The sequence below is a fragment of the Fistularia commersonii genome, chromosome 15 (assembly GCF_037954325.1).
Source record: "Fistularia commersonii isolate RoL2024-O1a breed Wild chromosome 15, RoL_Fcom_v1.0, whole genome shotgun sequence".
Classification (NCBI taxonomy): Eukaryota; Metazoa; Chordata; class Actinopteri; order Syngnathiformes; family Fistulariidae; genus Fistularia; species Fistularia commersonii.
The window spans coordinates 11,663,381-11,676,314 of record NC_141298.1 but is presented as its reverse complement, the minus strand read 5'-3'; positions in this window follow the sequence as shown (position 1 = coordinate 11,676,314).

Sequence of the window (12,934 nt, the reverse complement as noted above, 5' to 3'; positions counted from 1 at the left end):
GGTTGAAAGCTCCCCCGCCGGCGTGCAAAGCTTTACTTTTTGATGTTAATTCCTGGAAAGCTGTTTCTTTAGCCGGGGATTAGCGCGCGGAGAGCCGGGCTTACCGCACTCCGGCTAATAAAGATGAAACGCCGGGAACGCAGGTAGCGGAGCGGGCGCCTTCCTGGGAACGCCGCCCGGGACGCTGCCGATATCGGGGCGGGCGTAAGGGCGGCGAAGCCCGACGTCTGGCGCCACGGTCAGGGGATGTCCATCGAGCTCGGCCCCAACAGACGCTAGCGAAAAAAAATATTCAGCTAATTGCTAGTTAGCTTCTTTCTTCTGCTTCAGTCTAATAGGCTAATGGCTAGTTAGCAGCTTTCTTCTGTTTAAGTCTATTTGGCTAATGGCAAGTAGGCTACTGTTGGTCAAGTCACCCTGGCTCATGGCAAGTTAGCGTCTTTCTTCTACTTAAGTCCTCTTGGCTAATGGTGAGTTAGCTTCTTTCTTCTGCTTAAGGCCAATGGTGAGTAGGCTTCTATTAGTTGAAGGCTAGCTAAAGGCTAGTTAGCTTCTATCGTTTTCTTTTTATGAAGTCGACCCGCTTCATTAGCTTTTTATGAAATCCAACTGGCAAATGGCAAGTTAGTTTCTATCTTGTGCTTAAGTCTACTTGTACAATGGTGAGTAGACATCTGTTGATTTAGCCCACCCAGCTCATGGCTAATTAGCTTTTTTCTTCTACTTAAGTCTTCTTTGCCAATGGCTAGTTAGCTTCTTGCTTCTGCTTAGCTCCACTTGGCTAATGGCGAGTAGTCCTCTCTTGGTTTAGTCTTCTTGGCTAATGGCTAGTTCCTTTCCAAAGTCTAACAGCCTCATGGCTTGTTATCTTCTTTCTTTTTAAGTCAGCCTGGCTAGCGGCTATCTAGCGACTAAGCCAATGGCTGCACGTCTACGTGACGACCGACCGGCTCTCGTCCAATCGCAGCTGGGCTTGCCCGGTCCAGTCCAAGCAGTCGAGATAATGAATGAGTGAATGAATGAAAATGAGAGCAGAGTGACGGTAATGAAGTGCGTCCATTACGGCGCCTGATTAGCCTCCATGTCGACTCCGGCGCCAGCGACCGCTGTAGCTAATGATTCGGCGGTGGCGTCTGCGGGAGACCGACACGCCATTCATCTGCCGAGTGCCGAAAGCTCGCTGATTAATAGGCGGCGACGGCAGCGGAGGAGCTCCCCCACCCCCCCAACACACACACACGCACACACACACACACCTAACACACACTTCTTTTAAGAAGCAAATCAATCAGTTCAATCGCATCTCCGTCCAAGCACTGATTATAAGGGCTTCATCCATTCCCTTTTTTTAGTTTTAGCTTCGTTAGCAGCGGACAATGCCTGCTAATTAGCCGCATGATGCGGGGCGCTGCAAGCGCCGACCAGCTAATGAAATTAAAATAAATAAAGAAATAAATAATTCTAATCATTAATGAGAAGAAAATACATTGGAAAACAAAAATATCAATGACATTAAATTAAATAAATTAAGTAAAATTTTGACATATACGTTAATTGGAATAAAATAAAACTAAAATGAAACATGAATAAAATAAAATGATGCAAAATAATATACATGAAATTACAAAAAGAGCAAAATTGAATAAAAACAAGAATAGAATAAAACAAACAAAACGGTGTGAAATAAAATAAGAAATAGAATAAAACTAAATAAAAACAAGAATGGAATGAAATAAAACAAAATGGTGAGAAAAAAAAATGAAATTGAATTAAATTTAATAAAATAAAACAAAATAGAATCAAATAAAAACTATAATAGGATAAAATAAAACATAACATAAAAAAAGCAAACATAATAAAATTGAATAAAATAGAATGAACTTAAAGCTAGAAAGAAATAAAACAAAAACAAGGTTAGAATTGAATAAAATAAAATTAAACTAAGTAAAAAAAAATTAAAATAAAAATTTTTAGAAAAAAAATAAAAATAAAACAAAAACCCAATCACCCAATCAAACAAAAAGGTTAAACTGGTGAGGGTGGCGGGCGGAGCCTCTGGGGATTCCCATGTACTAATCATTTTTTAATATCTAAATTTAGAAGCAGAAAACTGCAAAAATCCCCTGATATAAAAACTACCTCACATATATATTTCAATAGTCTCACCATATTAAGGATTTTCTGTGACATTTTTAATATATTCTGATATATTTGCATATATTCTAACTTTATTTCTTTTGCATTACATTTGAACTCTGCAACAGGTTTTATTATCACATTATCACACCTTTGTTAATATAATACTGCATTATTAGCGTGTTATTACAACTTTCCATCCACCGCCATTTAATTTCCCTGATTTTAATTAATAACGATAAAACAGTAAACTCATTTAAAAAAAAAAAAAATTCAATAAACCAATTTCACCCTGACGTGCTCTCATGTCGTGTTAAATTATCTCTTTTTTTTGGGGGTTGGTGAGTGATGACCATCACTAAACAATGAAAAAAAAACCTACTAAGATTTACCAGTAAAAAATTAAAAAGAGATTCTGCCCCAAAGCCGTCCATTTCCACGCCAACCTTCGCTGGACGTTCCCTACCTGTGGAGGTTTCGGGGCCGGAAACGGCGCTGACGACACGTCCCAGTAAGAGGCGCCGCCGAACTTATCTGTCCTAATGGCGCCTCGCCATGGCAACCCATCTGATGACATCACAGGGTAATGCGATTCGGCGGCGGCGCGGCGTGATGCAACCCTGCAGCAACGGCTTCTTTTTCTTCCGTTTAGAGAAGAAAAAGGGGGAGGAAGGAGTGGAAATCCGGTTGCGGCTTCTCCTTCTTCTTCTTCTTCTTCTTCTTCTCTCGGACATTCATCCGCCGGGTTCTGCACGGATGCTCTCTCAACCACACCTGAGGACCGATCAGAGCCTTCAGTGAACCTGCCGACTCTCTGACTTGGACGATGGGAGGAGGTAGGAGAACCTGGAGAGAACCCAAACAGACCACGGGAGTAGAACCCTCTTCTGGATCTAGATCTGCGTCTGGTTCCTCAAGGAGACCAGGAGAAGGTTCCCGGGTCGCAACGTTCGGATTGGCGAGTTTGGATGTTCTGGTTCCAGCTGCTGACCATCTGCAGCCCAGGGAGTCTCTGGGCTCATACCAGACAGTCAGGTCTGACTGTTCTAGGACCTAAAAATTCAGCAAGACCTGAGCGAAAAATAATTAGCATGATTAGCCAGAGAATTAGCGGGAAGATCATATCAATTAGCAAAGAATTTGCTAAGAAAATGAGAAAGAAACGGCATCAAGATTTTGTGAGTAATTATGCAAACATTAGCAAGACAGAGTAAAAGAATTAGTGAGAAATTACACAAAATTGTGCATGATTTTCACCAAAGACGTGCAAATAGTTCTCAAATTATGAGCAAGCGATGACATCAAAACTCACAAGTTATTATGTAAAAACTAGTAAGAAATTATATTAAAATGAGCGAGAAAATTCTCAAAAAAAATGAGCAAGAAATGACATCAAAATTAGCAAGAAAAAGGAAAAATAAAATAATGATTACAAAACTCCCAACATGATTTAGTTACTACCGAATAACTAGAGTGTATTTACTAAATAATTACCATGTAATTACCATACATGCCAGGCGAATAGTTCTGAAATAATTAGCATGAAATTACATCAAAATGTGCAAATAATTATGTAAAAACGAGCAAGAGATTACATGAAAATTTGTGAGAAATTCTGATACAAACTAGCAAGGAATCACATCAAAATTTGTATTTAACAATGAAAAAAAAATTGAAATATTTACCGAGAAAAAATGAAGGGATTCCAAAAAAGACGGGCAAGAAATTACATGAAAATTAGCAAGAAATTCTAAAAAAAAAAAAAACAAGAACTTACATTAAGATTATCACTAAAACAATGAAAAAAAAAAACTACCAAGATCTACCAGAAAACAATCAAAAAAAGATTCTAAAAAAATCTATGGGAAAAATGACAAGAATATAAGCAAAACATTCTAAAAAAAAAAAAGAAAAAGAATAGCAAGAAATTGCATGAAAATTAGCGACAAATTTCAAAAAAAACTAGCAAGAAAGTTCATCAAGATTACCACTAAACAATAAAAAAAATTAGAAAGAGTTACCAGAAAAAGTAAGAAGTTATTCTGAGAAAAGGAAGAAATTGCACAAAAATAAGCAAGAAATTCTTAAACAAAAAATCGCAAGAAATCACATCAAATTAGTAAGAATTCTAAAAAAAAAAAAAACCAAGAAATTACATCAAAATTAGTGAGAAATTTTAAAAAACAAAACCTTGTGAGAAATTTCATGAAAATTAGCGAGAAACTCTAAAATAAAATAGTAAGAAATTAAATCAAGATTATCACGATATCAAGATTATCACTAAACAATGGGAAAAAAAACTAGCTCGAATTACAAGATTAGCAAAAACTCTAAAAAAAAAAAAAACTGCCAAAAAATGACATGAAAACTTGTGAGAAATTCTAAAAAAAAACTAATCAGAAATTACATCAAAATTAGGCAGAAACAATGAAAAAATACAAGAATAATTAAACACCTCCCTACATTATTCTGTTATTACTGAATAACTACAGTGTAATTACTAAATAATCACCATGTAATTACCAAATAATTTCCAGCCAATGCCCCGATGCCGAGCGGCGAAAAAGCGTCAAACCGGGCAGGAGGAGGAGGAGGAGGCGTGGGATCCCGACGTCCTTCACCTCCCGATCGCTCGCCTCCCTTCCCTTTTTTAATTGGGTTCTCCGGAGGGTTGCCGGTTCTCCGCCTGCTGCTGTTTAGCTAATGAGGAGTTTGGATCGCTAGCGTTGCCGCTTTTTAAAAGGACTAATGTGACTGAAGGAGGAGTGAAATGTAGTTTAATTAATTAGTAATCAATTGATAATAAGATGAAGTTACACTTTAATAAGAATCAACAGTGTACTAACAGTGTATTGTTGCTGTTGTTGCAATTATTGTTGCTGTTAATTTTGAAATTAACAACAAGTAATGATCAATGTGACATACTATTGAAACTGATATTGATAGAAATAAACAAACAAGTGTTCAATACTGTGTTTACTAATTATATTATATATGGATTGTAATTAAATGGTTTGTTGCGATTGGCAGGGGGAGAGGGCTAAAAGGCGCTAACCTTTTAGCATTATTAGCTACGCAGCTTCCAGCCAATCAGAATAAGTGCTCGCTATCGATCCTGTGGCTTTCGAAGCTCTCCGGATCTTCGATTCCGTCCGGCGCCCACACTCGTTCCTCCACTCGCCGCCTTTCTCCTCAAAGAAATCAAATAAATAAAAGCCGTGCGCGAGTGAAGGGCGGATTATAATCTCCTCCGGCGTGAAAAATCCCCCCCCGGCGTCAGTTGACGGCAGGATGACGGACGTGGATTCCAGCCGCCTGTCAAACCGCCGCCGAAGAAAATCGACGGAAAAAAACTTTGCATAAATAAGACTTGCACGTCGGGGCACGTGCGCTTTGATGACCCGTAAAGTGGCACGTTTTTTTTTTTTTTTTTTGGGGGGGTGGCGGGATTTTCACAGAAATAATCCCCCAATCCCCGGCAGCGAGCGCATACATACATGTCAAAGTTTAACGTGAGGAAAGTCAAAATTTTACAGACATGAAGGTCTTTTTTAAGTCCATTTCATGGGAACAATTTATTATAAATGACTGTGTAATAAATGTAGTATAACACACATATAACAACGTAATTAAGTTGTAGTTCATAATCTCCACTAATTTTTTTTTTTAAATCATAGATTTTGAGGGGAGACTATCGGCGATCGACTCCTCCTCCTCCTGACCTCTGACCTCTGACCTCAATAAAGTGTTTCCTTAACATGAGTCCGTCCAGCAGGAGGGGCCAGAACACCAGTCTTATAGAAAGGAGTTTGATTAAAAAACAAAAACTGTGATTTATATATTCATAGATGTATATGTGTTAGCTGTATATATACATTCTGTATATTTAGAATGTTGCTTTTACTTTTTTAATAGTTGAGTTCAGGCGTTTCTGTTTTTTTCAAGATAAAATGGGGATCAACTGTTTTTTTTAAGGTCAAGTAAATTTTCATGCAATTGAACGAATCTCAGTTTTTAAAATTCAGTGTCATCCAGTGTTTTTTTTATCCCATAATTTATTTTGATTTTTTTTGTTCATTTTTAAATATTTTTTTATTGTTTATATAATTTCATTTTGCATTATTTTCGAAAAACCAAAATCAAAAACAATGTAGCCCAGTTCTATAATTTCTATTCGATTACAGGATTTTTAACATCTAATTATTGATATTTTATAATTATTTCAATTCCATTACGTAAATCATCACGTCTTTCAAAAATTGTTTGAGTTCAATCGCTTTGATTTTGGATCATTTTAGTTTTCAAACTATTTATTACTATTTCTCTTTTTTTTTTTTTTTTTTTTTTTTTTACAAAAAAGATGACATCTAAAATGAACAATTAGTAAATAACTGGTCAATTACGAGTGAACGACAGTTTACACGAAGGTGAGCCGCATGTCCCAGTATATTCATGTTTTAATTTTTTTTTTCCCTGCCGCTAAAACAAAAATAAATATTAATCATTTGGGTTTTTTCCACCCGGTAATTTTGATTCTGGATCCTTTGAAGAAAAAAAAAGGCAACCTCCAACCTGGTTAAGCCTGTTTTTTACACTGTAGTAATGCTTTTTGTTGTTATTTTAATTTGCTGATTCAAGGCGCCGATACCCCACAGAGTGCAGGAAATAACAACCTGCCCTAGTTCCTTTTGGCCTGTCTTCAAAAGCTTTGAAATTAAAACAATGAAAATGTACATACATATTTTTTAATGAATGAAATATACACATAAATTTACATATTTAAAAATATTTTTAATATATATATATATATATATCATTTTTATGATATTAATTTTAATAAAATAGCTATAAAATATAAGAGTATATATAACATATATATCACATATTTTTTTTGTCTGCTATGAATACTTAACTTCATTACTTACATCAAAACTATTTTCAGTATTTACTGTAGCAGTACTCACAGATATTTAGTAGTTAGCAATGAAAAGTACCGTCATTTCTGGATTATAAGCCGCTACTTTTTTAAACAACGATGCGATTCAACAAAACAAGAATGTGATTATTTATTATTGTTATTATCATTATTTATTTATGGATTTTTGGGGGGGCTAACAAGCTTCACACCTCCAAAACATTTCGCCTGTCGCACCGGACCGATGAAATGACCGTGAAATTCTGAGGCCGTTCAATTACGACAACAAAGAAGACGATTTTAATGGTTTTAGTGTGCAGGAGGAAGACCAAGATAGCGATCAGCTGGGGTAGGACAAAGCGGGGATAGAAAATGGATGAATGGACTTATAATTATTTTTATTATGATATTATTACTCATCTTTTTCATCGCCTGTGTTACAGGCACTATTCCGCAAAAAAAAAAAACATTTCCAGTTCATATTTAAAATCAAAAAAAATAATTCCGTGTTATATCTCATGTTACAACGTGGACACCTGTGGCTTTCAGACAAATGCGGCCTATGTATGTACACATAGATTCATTTTGTTATTTTTAGCCAGTGCGGCTTATATTCAAGTGCACTCAATAGTCGAGAAATTACAGTAGTCGGTATTGTTGGTCGTATTACCGTGCAACAGTGATTGAAGAATTACAGGTACTGCAGAACTACCGTGCTGCAAGGATGTGTTTATGTCCAAGGGTTTAAAGTACTAAGTACTGCTGTGGTAGAGGATAGTATTAGTACTGTGGTAGTACCCTGTGGGGGTGGTAAACTACTGCAGTACTACCACGGGAGGAAGGTGTTTCTACTCAAGGGCTGTAAATACCGCGTACACGCCGCGGTACTACCCCGCAGCGATGATGTTTAAGTATTTCTACGTGGGTGGAAATACAGAGCGAGTACAAGGCGCCTTCGTCGTCCATTACTGCGTGCTAAGTCTTACCTCAGGCAGGTGCTGCCCCCTGCAGGCAGAGGTCGGAACTGCACCCAGAAGACAGCAGGCTCGGATTACTCATAAAAATATAAATGATTAATAATTGGAATAGTAAGACTGATTTAAATACACCCACATGATATTATTAATAATATAAATTATTAATAATAAGACCTGTATTACTACTATGACCGGTTGTCTATTTTTATCCTCGTTGTTACTCATTTTTTTTAATCTTTTTTATGTTTGTCACTCTTTTCTGTTCCTATCCTTGTTGTTTTATTCATCCTTTTAATTTTTGCTTCTATTTCTATTCATATTTAATTATATCAATATAAAATGATAATAATTTTAATTATTTTATTTTATTATTTAGAATTATTTATTTTAATTTGCTTATTATTATATTCATTTGTTTATTATTAATCATTAATAATAATTATAAATAATTAATATAAACATTTCAATTATATTAATGACTAGAAACGACAGTTTTTTATACAACTACTATAATTTCAACAACTACTATTACTAAAAAAAACAATGACAACAAATTTAATCATTCTTCCCATTATAACAATTGTTAATATTGTTATGATTGTTATTTTGATGACTGCTCTTGTTGTGGTTGTCATATTGGAATGACATAAAATAACATAATACAGAGCAATATGACTACTATGCCCACTCATATGATTATATATTATTATTTATCCATCCATCTTCTTCCACTTATCCTGCACAGGGTCGCGGGGGATCGCAGGGCGGCATATATAGACAAACAACCATTCAGTCACGCAATTTTCCCAAGTTTTTCTAATAAGCCTGCATGTTTTTGGACTGTAAACCCACGCAGACACGGAAAGAACACGCTAACTCCACACAGAATCCAACCAAGGTCCTTCGTACTGTGAGACCGAAGCGCCACTGTGCCGCCCACATATTATTATTTATAATTATAATCAATTATAACAATTATGTTTAAAAGTAATAAATAATAAATTCATCTCTGATGGATGCAAGTGCACACACACACACATACAAACACATGCACAATCGCTAATCACAAATACACCAATGCATGCAAGTTTAGTCGTACAAACGCACACAAAAGCGTGTGCACACACACACACAAGTACTCATACATGCATTCACACTCACATACACACACTAACACTCAATCACACCGACGCAAATACACTTAGGCACACAAACCCCAGCAAAGTTGTGCATAAACGCCTACAAGCATACACACGCACACACACAAGCATAAACACATAAACACATACAACCACTCAAATAAACATGATCACGTGCACACAAACACAATTGATCTCTCTCTCTCTCTTACACACACACACACACACACACACAATCACACGTACACTTACGCACAGAAACACCAGCAAGTTGTGCAAACACAACTACAAGCATATACACATACACAAAAACAGACACACAAAAAAACACTCATATGCACACGCGCACTGTCACACACAATCACATACACACACTCAAACGCAGATACACACATACAATCGCATGCACATAACAACATGATCATACACACAAACAGAAGATCAGACACACACATGATCTCACACACAAAAATTTACCTACGCAAGCTAAAACACACACACAAACACACACACGCACACACACACGCACACACACACACACACACACACACACGCAAGCACTCACGCAACTGGCGCTGATGCCCGCTGATGCCCGGCACCGGTTGCCATGGTGATTGGTTCATATTGAAAAAAAAAACAACTAAAAAAAATGAAACGGCCCGCTGCCTCTTACGCTGAACGTTGACGAACACACACACACACACACACATACACACACACACACACACACACACAAACACACACACACTCACCCACGTGCGCCCCGATCGACCCCCACCGCTGATTCTCCTTTTTTTTTCCTCCTCGGTGAATAATCACGAAAGCTGCCGAGTCGGGACGAACGCCGTTAATAATTGACGATTATTGATCGGCCTCGTTAAAAGGCGGGGCTTGATCTTCAAAGGGCGGCGAGGAGTGAAGGGGGGCGAGCAGATTTGCGTCGACGAACATCGCACAAAAACGAGGGAGGCGGGCCGTTACATCAGGACGGGAGTTTTTAAAAATCGGCAAAAAGTCAAAGGTCAAACCCGAGACCCGAGTCCAGGACATCTGGAGGAAGCTCTCAATCTAGAAAAGTCATTTCGATTGATCTGACAAAATCATTGGTTGACGTTGTCGTCTGGGCCTCCTGTCCACCAGGGGGAGCCCTCGCACTCAACACTATGTGCAATCAGCGGTGATGCTATGTGGCTAAAACCGCTAGCCTGCTTGGCAAAACTTGTAGTTTTTACAGAATCACATTCATAAAGAAACTACAAAACATTGTGTTTTTCTTCTATTGTTTTGTAAATAAATTAATAAATCAAAGTGGCAAATCGACGGCCAACACGTAAGCGCACCACGGGCACGGCCCTCGTACCCCGGACGCCACCGCCGTTTTCCACGGCTGCTTCTGGAGAAGAGAGGGAAAGAAAAAAACAAAAAACAAAGGAGGACGGACATCTGATGCCGCTTCGGAGCCGAGGGACCGACCAATCAGAGCGAGCGAAGAAGCCCTGGGGGGGGCTTCTGGAGACACCTCAATGGCACTGGAAATAAAGACGGAGAAAAGAAGCGCGCGTGTGTGTGTGTGTGTGTGTGTGTGTGTGTGAGTGTGTGTGTGTGTGTGTGGGTGGAAACAAAAAGATGAAAAAAGAAAACTTTGTCATCACAGCAACCTGAGAGTTCAGCTGCTGCCTCCTGCTGGACACTGGTGTGAAAACACACATACACACACACTCACATACACACACACTCACATACACACACACACACACACACACACACACACACTGATGCAAATGTAAGAACATGGAAACAAACACCAATCACATTGACAAGCAGCTCATATGAACACAAACAAACATATCAAATTGACACATATCACATAATAAACACACACACACCAATCACAATGACACGTCATATGACCGTGAACACACATGCACACACACATCTGACTGACATGCATGGCATATGAACACACATTTACATTAAATATTTCACACACACACACTAGCCATAATGCTATGCACAAATGCCTTAACCAACACACACACACACAAGCACACACTTTTCACATGAACACATTTCACATTCAAAGATGTCACACACACACACACACGCGTACACATACATATCAAAGTGGTACATAATTCACACAAATATACACACACGCACACACACACGCATGCACACACCCATTACAATGACACATATGTCATATGACCACAAACACACATGCACACACACACACACACACACACACACACACACACACACACACACACACACATACAGCGCTTCCCAGTGCTACATTACCTAATTGGTACAGCAGGTGGCAGACAAAAACTGGAAGGATGAGGAAAATAACAGAATAGTCAGCTAGAAAGATTTAAATGTTACTCTCATTATTATTATTACTACCACTAATAATAATAAATATAAAAATAATAATAATTTTGTTTAATGCTGTTATTTTCTCATCAAACCAGAGAATTTCAAACTAGAAAAAGGGGGAGAATGCAGATAGACACAGATAGATGACTGATTGTGACAAAGATGAGCAAACGAACATGCATATTGTGTGTGTTTGATACACACAAACACATAAATAAACATTCACACTCACAGAAATCTATGATTCACACACATATACATATAGACACACATGCACACACACACACACACACACACACACACACACACAAACACACATACACACACACACACACACAAACACTTTTGGTACACTTATATATGTTGAAACACATGCTTGATGCGTACGCACACACACACACATATGTGCATACGCACACACAGTTGATACACACATATAGACACATGCACGCACACATTTAATAGATATATACCAATAAAACACATGCACACACACACATATGTTTGATATACATGCACACATATCTCGACACATGCACGCAGAGACACACACATTTGATGCACACATATAGACATGTGCACGCACGCCAACACTCATTGATACACATATACCGAAAAAACACCGAATACCGAAAAAGCATGTGTGTGCACATGCACACACACGCATACATGTTTGATATCAACACAAACACACACATTTGATGCACAAATATAGACAAATGCACGAACACACACAGACCCACATACACGTTTGATATGCACGCATACATATCACACATGCACACACAGACACCTCTTAAGCACACATACAAACACATGCACACACTCTCATTTAATACACGCCAAGAAATCACATGCACACACATACATGTGTTTAACAAACACACACACACATATCTCGAAACATACACGCACAGACACACACATTTCATGCATACTTATTGACATGTGCATCCTCACACACACTCATTTGATACACATATACCAATAAAACACATGCACACATACACACATTTATGCTTGATATACATGCAGAGACACACATTTGATGCACACATACAGACATGTGCACGCAAACACACACACATACATATGTTAATAGGCACGCATGCAGACACGCTGACACACACACATACACACATATATGTTTGATATACAGGCAGAGACACACATTTGATGTACACATATGGATGTGCACGCACACACACACATACACATGTTTGATATGGACGCATACATATCACACATCCACACACAGACACACCTGATGCACACATATAAACGCATACACACACATTATTTGATATACACTTACCAATAAATCACATGCACACACACACACACATACACACATTAATGTTTGATATACATGCAGAGACACACACTTG